This window comes from Toxorhynchites rutilus, chromosome 2 (assembly GCF_029784135.1).
Source record: "Toxorhynchites rutilus septentrionalis strain SRP chromosome 2, ASM2978413v1, whole genome shotgun sequence".
Classification (NCBI taxonomy): domain Eukaryota; kingdom Metazoa; phylum Arthropoda; class Insecta; order Diptera; family Culicidae; genus Toxorhynchites; species Toxorhynchites rutilus.
In genome coordinates, this window is record NC_073745.1 from 42,803,101 (window position 1) to 42,815,039 (window position 11,939).

The 11,939-nt window shown below is 38.2% G+C and overlaps 1 non-coding gene across 1 annotated transcript; it reads right to left on the bottom strand.

Annotated features, from left to right (window-relative positions):
• Positions 1-2,731: 2,731 nt before the first annotated feature.
• Positions 2,732-2,803, bottom strand: Trnap-cgg (transfer RNA proline (anticodon CGG)). The gene has a single exon. It is a non-coding gene; the product is annotated as a tRNA-Pro (tRNA).
• Positions 2,804-11,939: the final 9,136 nt, after the last annotated feature.

Here is an 11,939-nt window from a genome sequence, read left to right on the forward strand (position 1 = left end):
AACGGGTGGCCGAAAAGTATAGAATTTTAAGTGCCTTGAGTTTCAAAATTTCCTGTATTACCTCGAATTCGTTGATCCTCTTTGGGTATTTGGATATGTGGCTATTTATGTTCCTCAATAAATGCTAATGATAGTCATTCTCTCACATGCATAACTAGCACACAAAGACAGCGAATGACATGTACATTTGACGACTAGATCTGGGCAATCGAATTTTATCAAGCGCATTACAGAATTCGAAAACTCCCCCATCACGGTCGCACCGTCCGACGATCCTTGTAAGGAATTCCGTCCATATGAAACTGATCAACTTTTGCATTGTAATTGCTTTTATGATCAGCAGCACCAAGCGCTAATGCGGCGTAGGAGTCGTCTTGTACTTTAATGTTGCATTGTTCAAATGCAAGAAATTTCACACATGGAAAAAATCTGTACCAATCTGTACTTTTTGACAAAGATCTGTGCCCTGCCTGTACCGTACAGAATATGTACCAGTAATATCGAAAAAAAATGTATCTCTCCAGCTAAATCTGTACGTGTGGCAACACTGCTAGGAAGTGCTTCGTTATACTACAGGGTCTTTCAGATTAAACGCTCACGCAACAAATTTTAATAACTTCTACAAAAGTGAACCGATTTTTATTTTTATAAACCGAAAATAAAGCTTATTTTAGGACATTTTCGATGTGACCACCACTTTTTTCGATAACGCGTTTTAAACGGTAAACAAAATCCTTCATGCACAACTCTAACATTACGACTTCGATGCTGTTAAAAAATTGTTAATTGTTGTTGTTATTTCTTCTTTATGTTCCTCCAAATTTTGTGGCTTATTAACATAGCAACGGTCCTTCACGTTCCCCCAGAGGAAGTAATCGACGACGAGAAATGTTGAAATCTTTACCATAAGAGGACACAGTTTCATTAAGGCTTCAATTCTTGTAAATACACGTTCTTATAAATTGAACATCTTGACACTAAAAACCATCCGATCAGACTGAACAAGTAGCCGAATATTATCGTTCCGAAGTGGAGAATGCAGTGTTACCATCGACGGAGCGAAATTTTGTTTTATAAGGATCTATTCGATTTTTTTGCGTGAGCGTTTAATCTGAAAAACCCTGTACTAGGGATGCGAACCTACCTGAGTTTTCAGAGGTTCTCAGACTTCTTGGCACGTTTGTTGGTCTCAAATCGAACATGAGAAAGCAAGACATCACGCTACATATTAATTTCAGAATTTAAATGCTATATAAAATAGGTGAGGAGGGAAAAAATATTATTGACGTCCAGATATAATCAACAATGGAATGTTATATTTTATATCTGTAACAACAGTTTTTTTTTATTTCAAAAATCTTAAAAATCTGTAGAATTACATATTACTCTGTAGATATGGTAACCCTGTTCATTCATTGTTCGTTCGTGTTGATAAAAAGGTATCTGAACCAGACCTCTTTGAAAAAATCGTCTCCCTAACTATCAAACTTTCGCGCCTAAATTTACGTGTTGAAAAATTACATAACTCGTTCCGTGAGTCCTTCCAGTATGAAGCAATTCTATCCAGGTTGAATTTCTTTTTATTAGAAAAGATTACCTGAAATAGTGTACCCGATCTGATTAGCTACAATGTTAGTTTTTCAATCAAAACTTTGAAGAAAAAAAAGGTGGTTTGTTTAAAGAGAATTTTCTCAGAGACCTGGTTCAGGTAGCTTCTTATAAAGTCGATCAGGGGTCATCAGGGGAATCATTTACTGCCATTTTTGCCACAAAACCACAGTGACGATGGAGTAATCCGACAAAATAACGAATTCAGCTACAGATTCTGGATTGACTAGCTTGTTTACCACATCAAAACCCAATCGACAATTTATGGGGAGTGATCGTAGGAAGAATAGATGCAACTAACAAGCAGAATGAGAGTTTCGAAGAACTTAGACAATCAGATTCCACTGCGTTGAACGAGATACCAAATTCCACATGTCGCAGCGCCGAAAGGATTATCAGCTCTCAAAATTGCAAAATATATGCTACACTCCTAATTTAAATTGCCAACTAAAATACATATGTATACAGAATCATATGAAAATGTAAAATGCGTCTTTTAGTTATGGGTAACCCTAATTGTCTGGAAAGGATTATGAAAAGAACATATTTCAGAATTCAGAACATCTACAGAACTGTCGTCACATTCTCCGACTCATCTCATTTTCCATCAAGCGAAGAACTGCGAAGAACCGCGAACAACCCTACCATTTAGAAAACGTCACGCCAATAAACACGCGCTTGCTTGCTCAAGCATGCATTCGGTAGCATCTGTCGGCAGACTTTCTCCGACACCTTTTGCGCCCAATATTGGCCCAAAGAAGAATTCCCAGCAGAAGGATATTTGTCCTACGAGAAAGCGTAAGCGGTTCTAATTAGTTCCGAGCGTTGACCACAAGGACCCAAATAAATGCGCGTGTGTCGTGTCGTATGGAAGCACAGGTAATTTCTCCGATGCGCTTCGGTGAGCGCGGCAACTGCCGTCAACAACAGTGTATACATTACTGGAACAGACCAGATGGTGCCATTCTGAACATTCATCCGGAAATGGTGGTAAAATAAGAAACATGATTTATAACTCAATTTAACCCACGTTTAGGGCAGTGAGGTGTAGTATGGTAAATTTACCTTTCGTGCGTGGTGGCTTCGTTGCGTGTGCTGGAAAGGATCTAAATGATCAAAAATTGGGCTCGTCCGGGAATTGAACCCGGGACCTCTCGCACCCGAAGCGAGAATCATACCCCTAGACCAACGAGCCGCTTGATTGCTATTTCGGAGCTTACAACTCGCGTTCACAAAGCTGAAAATCTGACGAACGCGGTGGCGGCGAATCAAAAATCGCACCTTTCATCAGAACGAAAACAGTCGGCAATTTCGGAAATTGGAATGAGGTGCAGCTGATAAGACTTTCAACCCTTCACTTTGGAGGCCATTCCGAAATTTGTTAGTGTCAGTTTCAATCCACTTCGTTCGCCAGTTTATTGACACTTTCGGCTCTATTTGCTCAACTGCTGCAAGGTAGTCACATCGTTGAAAGGGTTGCACTGTCTTCCTGGAAAACTGAACAAATTCTGGCCGCTTGGAATGGTGTACATTCCGGCTGAATTAGGTCCAAATATATTTTTTTTTTCGTCCGGGAAACAGAAGTTGTTTATTTGACAACCAAATGTCTCGTTGTTTGTTGATTACACGTTGCCGTCTGCTACAGACAGCAGCTCGCAGGAATGGGGCGATCAATATTTGGCTTAGACATTCCGACTAAAGTAGCAAACAACAATAGGCCAGACTGTTTCGAGTGTTCCGGGGTTGTTTTCGTTTATCTTAATCCTGCGATCACCATAGGCGTTCGGTTGTAACCGGCTGAGGCGCCCGAAGCGTGATGACATTGAGCTTAATTTATTGAAATGGTACTTTGGAGAGCCCTTTTCGAGTGGCGCTGATGATTATTTACACACCAATCGTTTGTAAATGGGCAGCCTCGTTGAGAAGGGAAGGGAACTGGCCACAAACAAAAAACAACCCGTTGCCCCGAGGGTCACCTTTAGCCACTAACATGCACAGTAGTGCTGTCACAGCAAGTATGTACCCACCTACGAGCTGGAAGTGAGTTTGATTGCAATAAAAACCACAAAACTGTCATTACCGCTTCTTTGAGCGGGGCGTCAATTAAGTCGAGTCCCTCTGCCGTTTTGTTACTGACCTTTGCTGCCTTTCAATTCAAGCCGAGAAGCCGCGGTGGAAGGACATATGTCGATAATTTCTGGGAGCTTGTTTCTGTCGTAAATTGCTGCCATTAGTGACACAATATGAGGGTTGATATGGAAAGTACTCAATCCCATTTTACCATTGATTTGAATGACTCAGGATGCTGGAAAAACTGTTTGAATAATTGAGAAAAATGTACATAAAAGCTCAAAATTCAAAGCAGTGTTATGTTAAAAATATTTTCAAAGGTACCAAGTGAAAAAAAAATTAACATGGATATTTATGTATATTCTAGATATGGTCGGATACAGGTAACAAAAATTATGTGTATGAAAAAACGGAATTTTTGACGTTGGTTTTTTTTTTATGGAATATATTGATGGTACAAATTGGAAAACTAAATATCAGTCGCGTCACGAAAATGGTCGATTTTTTTAAGGATTTCCGTTATTTTCGCACCAATGGAGTTTGACTTTATGAAACTTTAAATCCATCTTCTCAAAACCAGCAAGCAGATGCTTCCCGGGTTATACACTCTGTCCAACTTCTATAAAACCAGGTGATCTTGCTGCTTTGTGTCATTCTGTGCCACCGGAAAGCTCAAGATAGCTTTCACATCATTCAAGGATTACACGCACTCCTACCGTTTTTGCGTGGATATCGTCACAAAAATTTCACATTCCAGCAAAACAATGCTACTATTTTGCCAGCAAATAAACTAAGCAATGGATTAAGGACCAAAAACTTTTTTTTTTGACTGGTCGGCTCACTCTCCCGACTTGAATCCTGTTGAAAATCTTAGGGGAGATCCTTGGACGCAGAATATACACTGAGGGAAAACGGTACACCACGACTGAAGGGATAGAAGTCAAGCTATTGAAATGGCTAGAATCATATTTGACTGACCGCACCCAAATGGTAAGATTTAATGGGGAAATTTCAAAACCAATATTTGTTACATCCGGAGTTCCTCAAGGCTCTCATTTGGGGCCATTTCTGTTCATTTTATTTGTTTATGACGTTTGCGTTTTTCTTAACAGTGTTAAGGCACTTATCTACGCAGATGATATGAAACTGTATATGGAAATAAAGAATGAAGAAGACTCTCAAACATTCAAAAATGAAGTTGACATAGTTTATAATTGGTGCACTAAGAGTTTATTACAGCTCAATGTTAAGAAATGCACTTTGATTACTTTTACAAGAAGAAGAACACCATTGAACAATGGTGTTATACTGGGTAATCAACCCATCAGTAGATGTCAACGAGTAAGAGATTTAGGTGTGATCTTAGATTCGAAACTAACCTTCGTGGATCATTATAATACAATCATCCATAGAGCAAATAATATTAGGCTGTCAAAAAAGTCCTGCGGTATTTCCGCGAGGTGTCGTTGTAAGCGCGTAGTTCTAGTTGTATTCATTGTATCGAGTCATACTATAGCTTGTTGGAAAGGTATTTTTACGCGCTATAATATAGTCCTTGGCAGTGTTTTGTTTGGTTAAGTCGTTCGTGAGTTATAGTGTCGCAAATATGGAGCAAAATAAAGAGAAAATCCGACATATTTTACAGTACTACTATGACAAAGGCAAAAATGCATCTCAAGCTGCCAATAAAATTTGTGCAGTTTATGGACCCGATACAGTTTCCATTTCCACCGCACAACGATGGTTTCAACGTTTTCGTTCTGGTGTAGAGGTCGTCGAAGATGCGCCACGCTCCGGAAGGCCTGTCGTCGAAAATTGCGACAAAATCGCTGAATTAGCCGAGAAAGACCGGCATAGTAGCAGCCGTAGCATCGGCCAAGAGCTGGGGATAAGTCATCAAACCGTTATTAACCATTTGAAGAAGCTTGGATTCACAAAGAAGCTCGATGTATGGGTGCCACACACGTTGACGCAAAAAAAACATCTTTGACCGTATCGACGCATGTGAATCGCTGCTGAATCGCAACAAAATCGACCCGTTTCTGAAGCGGATGGTGACTGGCGATGAAAAGTGGGTCACTTACGACAACGTGAAGCGCAAACGGTCGTGGTCGAAGCCCGCTGAAGCGGCTCAGACGGTGGCCAAGCCCTCATTAACGGCCAGGAAGGTTCTGCTGTGTGTTTGGTGGGATTGTCAAGGAATAATCTATTATGAGCTGCTTCCCTATGGCCAAACGCTCATTTCGGACCTGTACTGCCAGCAACTGGACCGCTTGAAGGTAGCACTCATGAAGAAGAGGCCATCTTTGATAAACAGAGGCCGCATTGTCTTCCATCAGGACAAGGCCAGGCCACACAGTTCTTTGGTGACGCAAAACATTGTATATTACATACGTCAGATCAATTCTCGAATACTGTAGTATTATATGGTCCCCCTACATTACTTCACACGAAAACAGAATTGAATCTGTACAAAAACAATTTTTGTTATTTGCACTTCGTAAACTAGGCTGGTCTTCATATCATCTACCTCCATATGAAAGGTGCTAATCAATATTAAAAGCCTAAAAGAACGTCGGAACTCTGCCATGATTCTATTTATTATTGATATCATATCACAACGAGTGGACTCAGAAGAAATATTAGGAAACCTAAATTTTTACGCACCGATTAGGAACCTGAGAAACCCTAACATTTTGTACATAGATTATCGAAGAACGCATTATGCCAAATATAGTCCTATTAATCGTATGATGAGCCTCTGTAACGAACACAGTGAAACAATTGATGTAACCATGTCAATGTCAATGCTCAAAGACTATCTGAATAGAATAAGATATTGTTAAATTTCACTGTAATATTTGGGCAGCATATTTAGTCTACGCTGCTTTAACGAAATAAATAAATAGAGAAAAAAATGGATTCTGTAACTTGTTAAAATCGTCTTTTAAATTAAACGGATAAATTATCCAGCCAGCTCTCTTTAGATTTTTAGTTTTAAGTAAGTAGTTCTAAGTAGTATTAAGAATGTATCGGTCTACAACTTAGATTGACGACAATAAAATAAAAAAAAAATTAGAAGAACTCAAGGTCGCAATTTCGGAAAATTGGAAAAAATATCGAGAAATCCGTTCAGCAGAACATGTAGAATAGTATCCCAACACGAATTTTCACGAATTTTCAAGGTTATTAGTCGAATTGGCAAGGTTACCAATAATTGACATGAAAATCAGCCGATCGTTTTGGATTTTTAATTGATAATACTTATGAATTTTGAAATGGTCTTATAGAAACTGGACAGAAATTAACGTTGAATATACTTTATTCTAAGCATTCAACAATATATGAGTGTATCTTGTTGAAACTGGTTGTGTTGCAACGAAATAGAATCAGGGTGGTCTTATAGAAGTTGGACAGAGTGTATATGCTGATTGCTTCACAAAAAAAATCTGCCAAGGGTTAGCTCTATTAACTTTGTGATGTGTTAAGGGACGAACGAGCTGAGTCTATGCGAGCGAGTATTTATTGTTTAGGCAATCGGAATCAATTGCTTTTGAGTATTATTTATAATTCGATTGATTTTTGTGGAATAAAGCGTTCCTTTTTATAACGACATCCAATTTCTCTATGATGACAGTTTTTTCCTATAGCGATAATTCTCTATAACGACGGGCATTTGCGATACCGCTTTAGAAAGCTCTGAATGTAATATGTTGAAATGAAATAGAGAGCTTCTAATTTCTCATACATTTGTGTAGACTGCAGGGCGTTTCCCTAAAACGTGGTCGACTGCCACTGCGGCGTATCTTTTTTAAAGATATTTAAAATCAGCAAACATGCAATAAATATCGAAGCGTATTTCTCCCTCAGTTATGCGATCATGTCTCGGGCAGAGTCCTTAATTTTTGACGTAGGACTACGTCTTTCATTTCTATACCGGGGTGTATAATCAAAGTTTCGAAAACGAAAGCTTTACGCCGGAGACCGAGATTTTGAGTGTTAATAACTCCTAAACAACTGAACGAAATGGTATGATAAACACTTCATTCGAAAGATAAAATGTCTATGCGTTATATAATTGTTAATTTTGGATCCAAAAACTTGTTTCAATAGCCTTAAAATTGCTTTCAAACAATTGCTGGCAGATTATTTACTCAACAGTTGCTCAAACGAGAAATGGGTGTTGTGAGAAAGGATGAGCGAACGCAAAAATTATGTAGACTGATTTGATGCAACAGATATTTTGTCTATTGGAAATGGAATACAAATCATATCACAATACAAGCAATGCATTATATATTATACAACTTTTGTGTGATTGTTTCTTTTGCTGAATATTGTGCTTCCAACGTAACGCTCTCGTTTTCGAAGTCCCCAAAATATTAATTTATTAATTTATTTAATTTATTCAGATGCAACTAATAACAAATGATCACTAAATCAACAATAGTCCTTCGTCACCCTTGCGGTTATACCACAGACATAACCCACTTCCTGTTTTTCCAACTCCGAACAGGTACTTGTTCGAGATTTTTAATCAAAATATCATGATGTATTTTTTGACACAGCAAACTCAGTCATATTATACAGGCAAACCTGTTTTTGTGCGGTTGATTTTTGTGCGATTTCTCATTTGTGTGACTGTTCAGGTGCGTTTTTATTATTTCCGCGATTAGTTTGTGTGATTCAAGACCCGATGTCAAAATAAAATCACACGAAAACAATCGCACAAACGAGGAATCACGCAAAACGGGACCGCACAAAAACAGGTTTCCTGTACATGCATCAAAAATGAAGGTAAATAATACTACGGAAAGATGCCAGAGTTTCTTTAGGAAAGTTAACATTAAATGCTTCTGCACTGAAGAAGTTATGCAATACACTAGTCATTCGATTTTTGCACGGTTTATTTTCGACACACAAAATTGTGAAGTTTTCGATGATGCCACGGTTTTTTCTTTGGCAACATAATATTTTTGGGTATGTTGCTAAAATCGAATGAGAACGGCTGTTTGTCATTGTATTAAACAAAAACATCTGATTATTCTGATCTCGGAATCGACTTTATTCCCTTTGGCCAATTTTTCATCTCGGATAATTTTCACCACCCCTTCCAAGATATACCGCGAATCCGGTCTGGAACCATAAAATTAGTTGCATTGCGAAACAAGCAACCGAAAAAAAACAACACTGCAACATTGAAATCGAAACGAAAATTAGTGTAAAACAAATTCGTATCGTGACATGAAACTTGATTAGGGGAAATGGGGGTAAGACGGACATGTTAAGAAGAACTTCAATTGTATCTTTGGAAACTAATGTTTTCTAAAACTTAAAAGCAGTTTCTTACAGTTCAGTATACTGATTTTCGAAATAATTGGCCAAATGTTTTATAAAAATGTGTTTTTAAATGTGTTTTACTGAATTTAAAACAAGTCGAAAAGTAGAACATTTTTATCGATGCGGGTATAATGGACATATAGTGGGGGAAATATGGACAGGTTAATAATTGACGGAGCGTAGAAGTTTATCGCTCGCGAGAGGATTAATTCAGCTCTCTCTCTCTCAATTCGTGTGTCCAGTAACTGGAATACAACAGACAGAGAAAGCAATATAAAAAAGATTTGAATATTCTTCCCTTCACTTTCCATCATGCATTGGATGTGATTATGGATGTGACTGTCCATTTCAACCCCACCAGTGCAATTATTTCAATAATTTAAATTTACCACTTACGAGTGAATTTAATTTTTCGTATATACCCTATATCGCTTCTCTATCAACTCACAAACCGAAATATAACCATCAGTGAATTCAATTTTGCAATTAAACCACTCAAAATGCTTAATATCAAAGCCACAAAAATTACACCCACACGCGGAATCATGTTTGATTTTCTATTTTTGTTTCCCCATTTCATTTTTGATCAGTATTAATTGTCATAGGATGGTTTAAATATTATAGAACAACATGTAGAAAGCAGTTCCCATCAACAGAAATTTGAAATTCATAATGCAACTATACAAATCCTGTCCATTATACCCCCACTGTCCGTCTTACCGCAGTTCCCCTATTAGCGATTGGCTTGAACTTGCTCATCTTGTGGTTCGAAAAATTTTGTTAAGCGTAGCGAACGCATTTTTGTTTTCAATGTTCGCCTGCATACATTTTGGCAATCTGGCCAAGCAAGCTGCGTTTCACTTCTTCTTCACCGTTCACGTAGTTCACGTATTCGATCGAGGCTTGCGATGTTTTTCGGTGATTTCAAGGGCAAACTCATGGCTGCCTCCGTTGTCCGCTGTGTTTTTATTTATCGTTCCATTTTTTTTTGCTTTGTTGCTGCCAATGCAAAATGTATCGCGGTAGGCATACTATGTATTCGTTCGCGCCTCTACCAGTCAGTGAATGCAAGAAAGGAAATGCTCTTGTATGGCTTGCAGTTCACCAAAAACCTAATTTCAATTCCAATGGTCCAACCGGTGGGTTATAGTGTGGTGTTGGTGGTGAAGAACAGCAATTTATTTACGCAGCATTTGCGCGAAGCACCGGTGTTTTGGTTTTTTGATGGAACAGACAAAAAAAACGCCGCTCCATATTCAATGTCAAACCATGTTATTTTTTGTGCGTTTGTCGGTTCGGCATGAGGGGTCGCGAATAGGAAAATTTGACAGATTGTTTACGACGACACAACTTGGACCGGTATTTTGGATGAATAACTATCGTCTAGAAGTTGTTTTTTTTTATTGCTTAGAAGTGACATTTCGAGTTCGAAAAGCAGAACTCAAATTGGGGCAATCTCTATCTGGCGTACGAATCACAAAGCTAGATATGAATGAGCCTGTCACTCAAGCTAATATCCATATTTCGCATATTTCTGAAGTTTCGAAGTTCATCTTGTGTCTCCTACTGCGTCAAAACACGTAGTCAACCGTTTTGTTTTAAGCAAGAGATTGCTAAGATGGCCGCCATTTTGTAGCCAGCCAGCTGTATGGCACCCGCCATGTTTTTGGTGCCAACATCTCAAACGTTAAAAGTATTTTTCTTCAAAACAGCGATCCGCGTTGACGGCATTGAGCTTCGTTTACTAGTTTAGGGGAGTGTCAAAGAATAGCTGATTTTCAGTTGGAATGAACGTTTTCAAAACAAAAAAAAATATGAATGAAAATTAGCTTTTCTATATCAAATTAGTATTCTATTTGAATTAAAAACATTTTTGTTTGCAGATAGGTAAAAAATCTCATACGAAAATTGTTTATGAAGACAACTTTATTTTATAATGAAAAAAAAAAACAGTAACAATGTTGGAATTGCATAGCCATATGGTTGAATGAAAGTCAGAAATACGTGTTTCAAGTAATTAAATAACATGATGTAAACATTTTCATTCAAATTTTAAAATTTTAAAACTGGCTTCGTGTCTTCTAATCTGATAGAGATTACACTAACGGGTTTGGGAACCAAATTATGACCCTAATTTGAAGTCGCCACCAGACGTCGACACCTTGCCACTATCATCGCGAATTACCAATTTACCACCATCTGACATATCGGGCCTGATTCTCGAATACTACACTTCACGGTGGAAAGGAAATGAACGGCACGCCATTGAACTACGTTTTACGAGTTAGTGAAGTGTCGAAAATAATAATGAGTTTTCAGGCAGAATGTGCACTTTTCAAATAAAAAATCATTAATGAAAATTAACTTCTTCGTATCAAACTGGTATTCAATGTGAGTGGAAAACTTTGTTTCCTTCATGCGATAGAATAATGTCATACAAAAATTTTATCTGAAGATGATTTGATATTATAATGACTAGTTTAATGGGAAACTGATCTCGTATCCAGATGTCGACACCGTACCGTTGTCATCGCGGATACGTTTCTTTCCGTTTCCACCGTGAAGTGTATTTGAAGTGTATTCGAGAATCAGGCCCATCGTGATGTCGATGATGGACTTTTTCAGCAGAGTGATAGTGAGATGTGCGGTGACGGTAGATAGAGTGAGATAGCGATAATCTAAACATCGCTTGCCAAAGAAAACTATCCAACGTAATCAAATATTAACATATATGACTCCAAACATTAAACAATACGTGAGCCCCCTAGGCGCGAGCCCTGTTTTATGTTCCCAATTTTCCCAATTTTCGTCACGTTTTCAATCCACACTCTCTTCCTCGGTACAGTGATACGCCTCTGTGACGGCTTGTCTCACATAACATTCATTACTCACACACATTCGTTGAATTCTGAGAAAAAAAA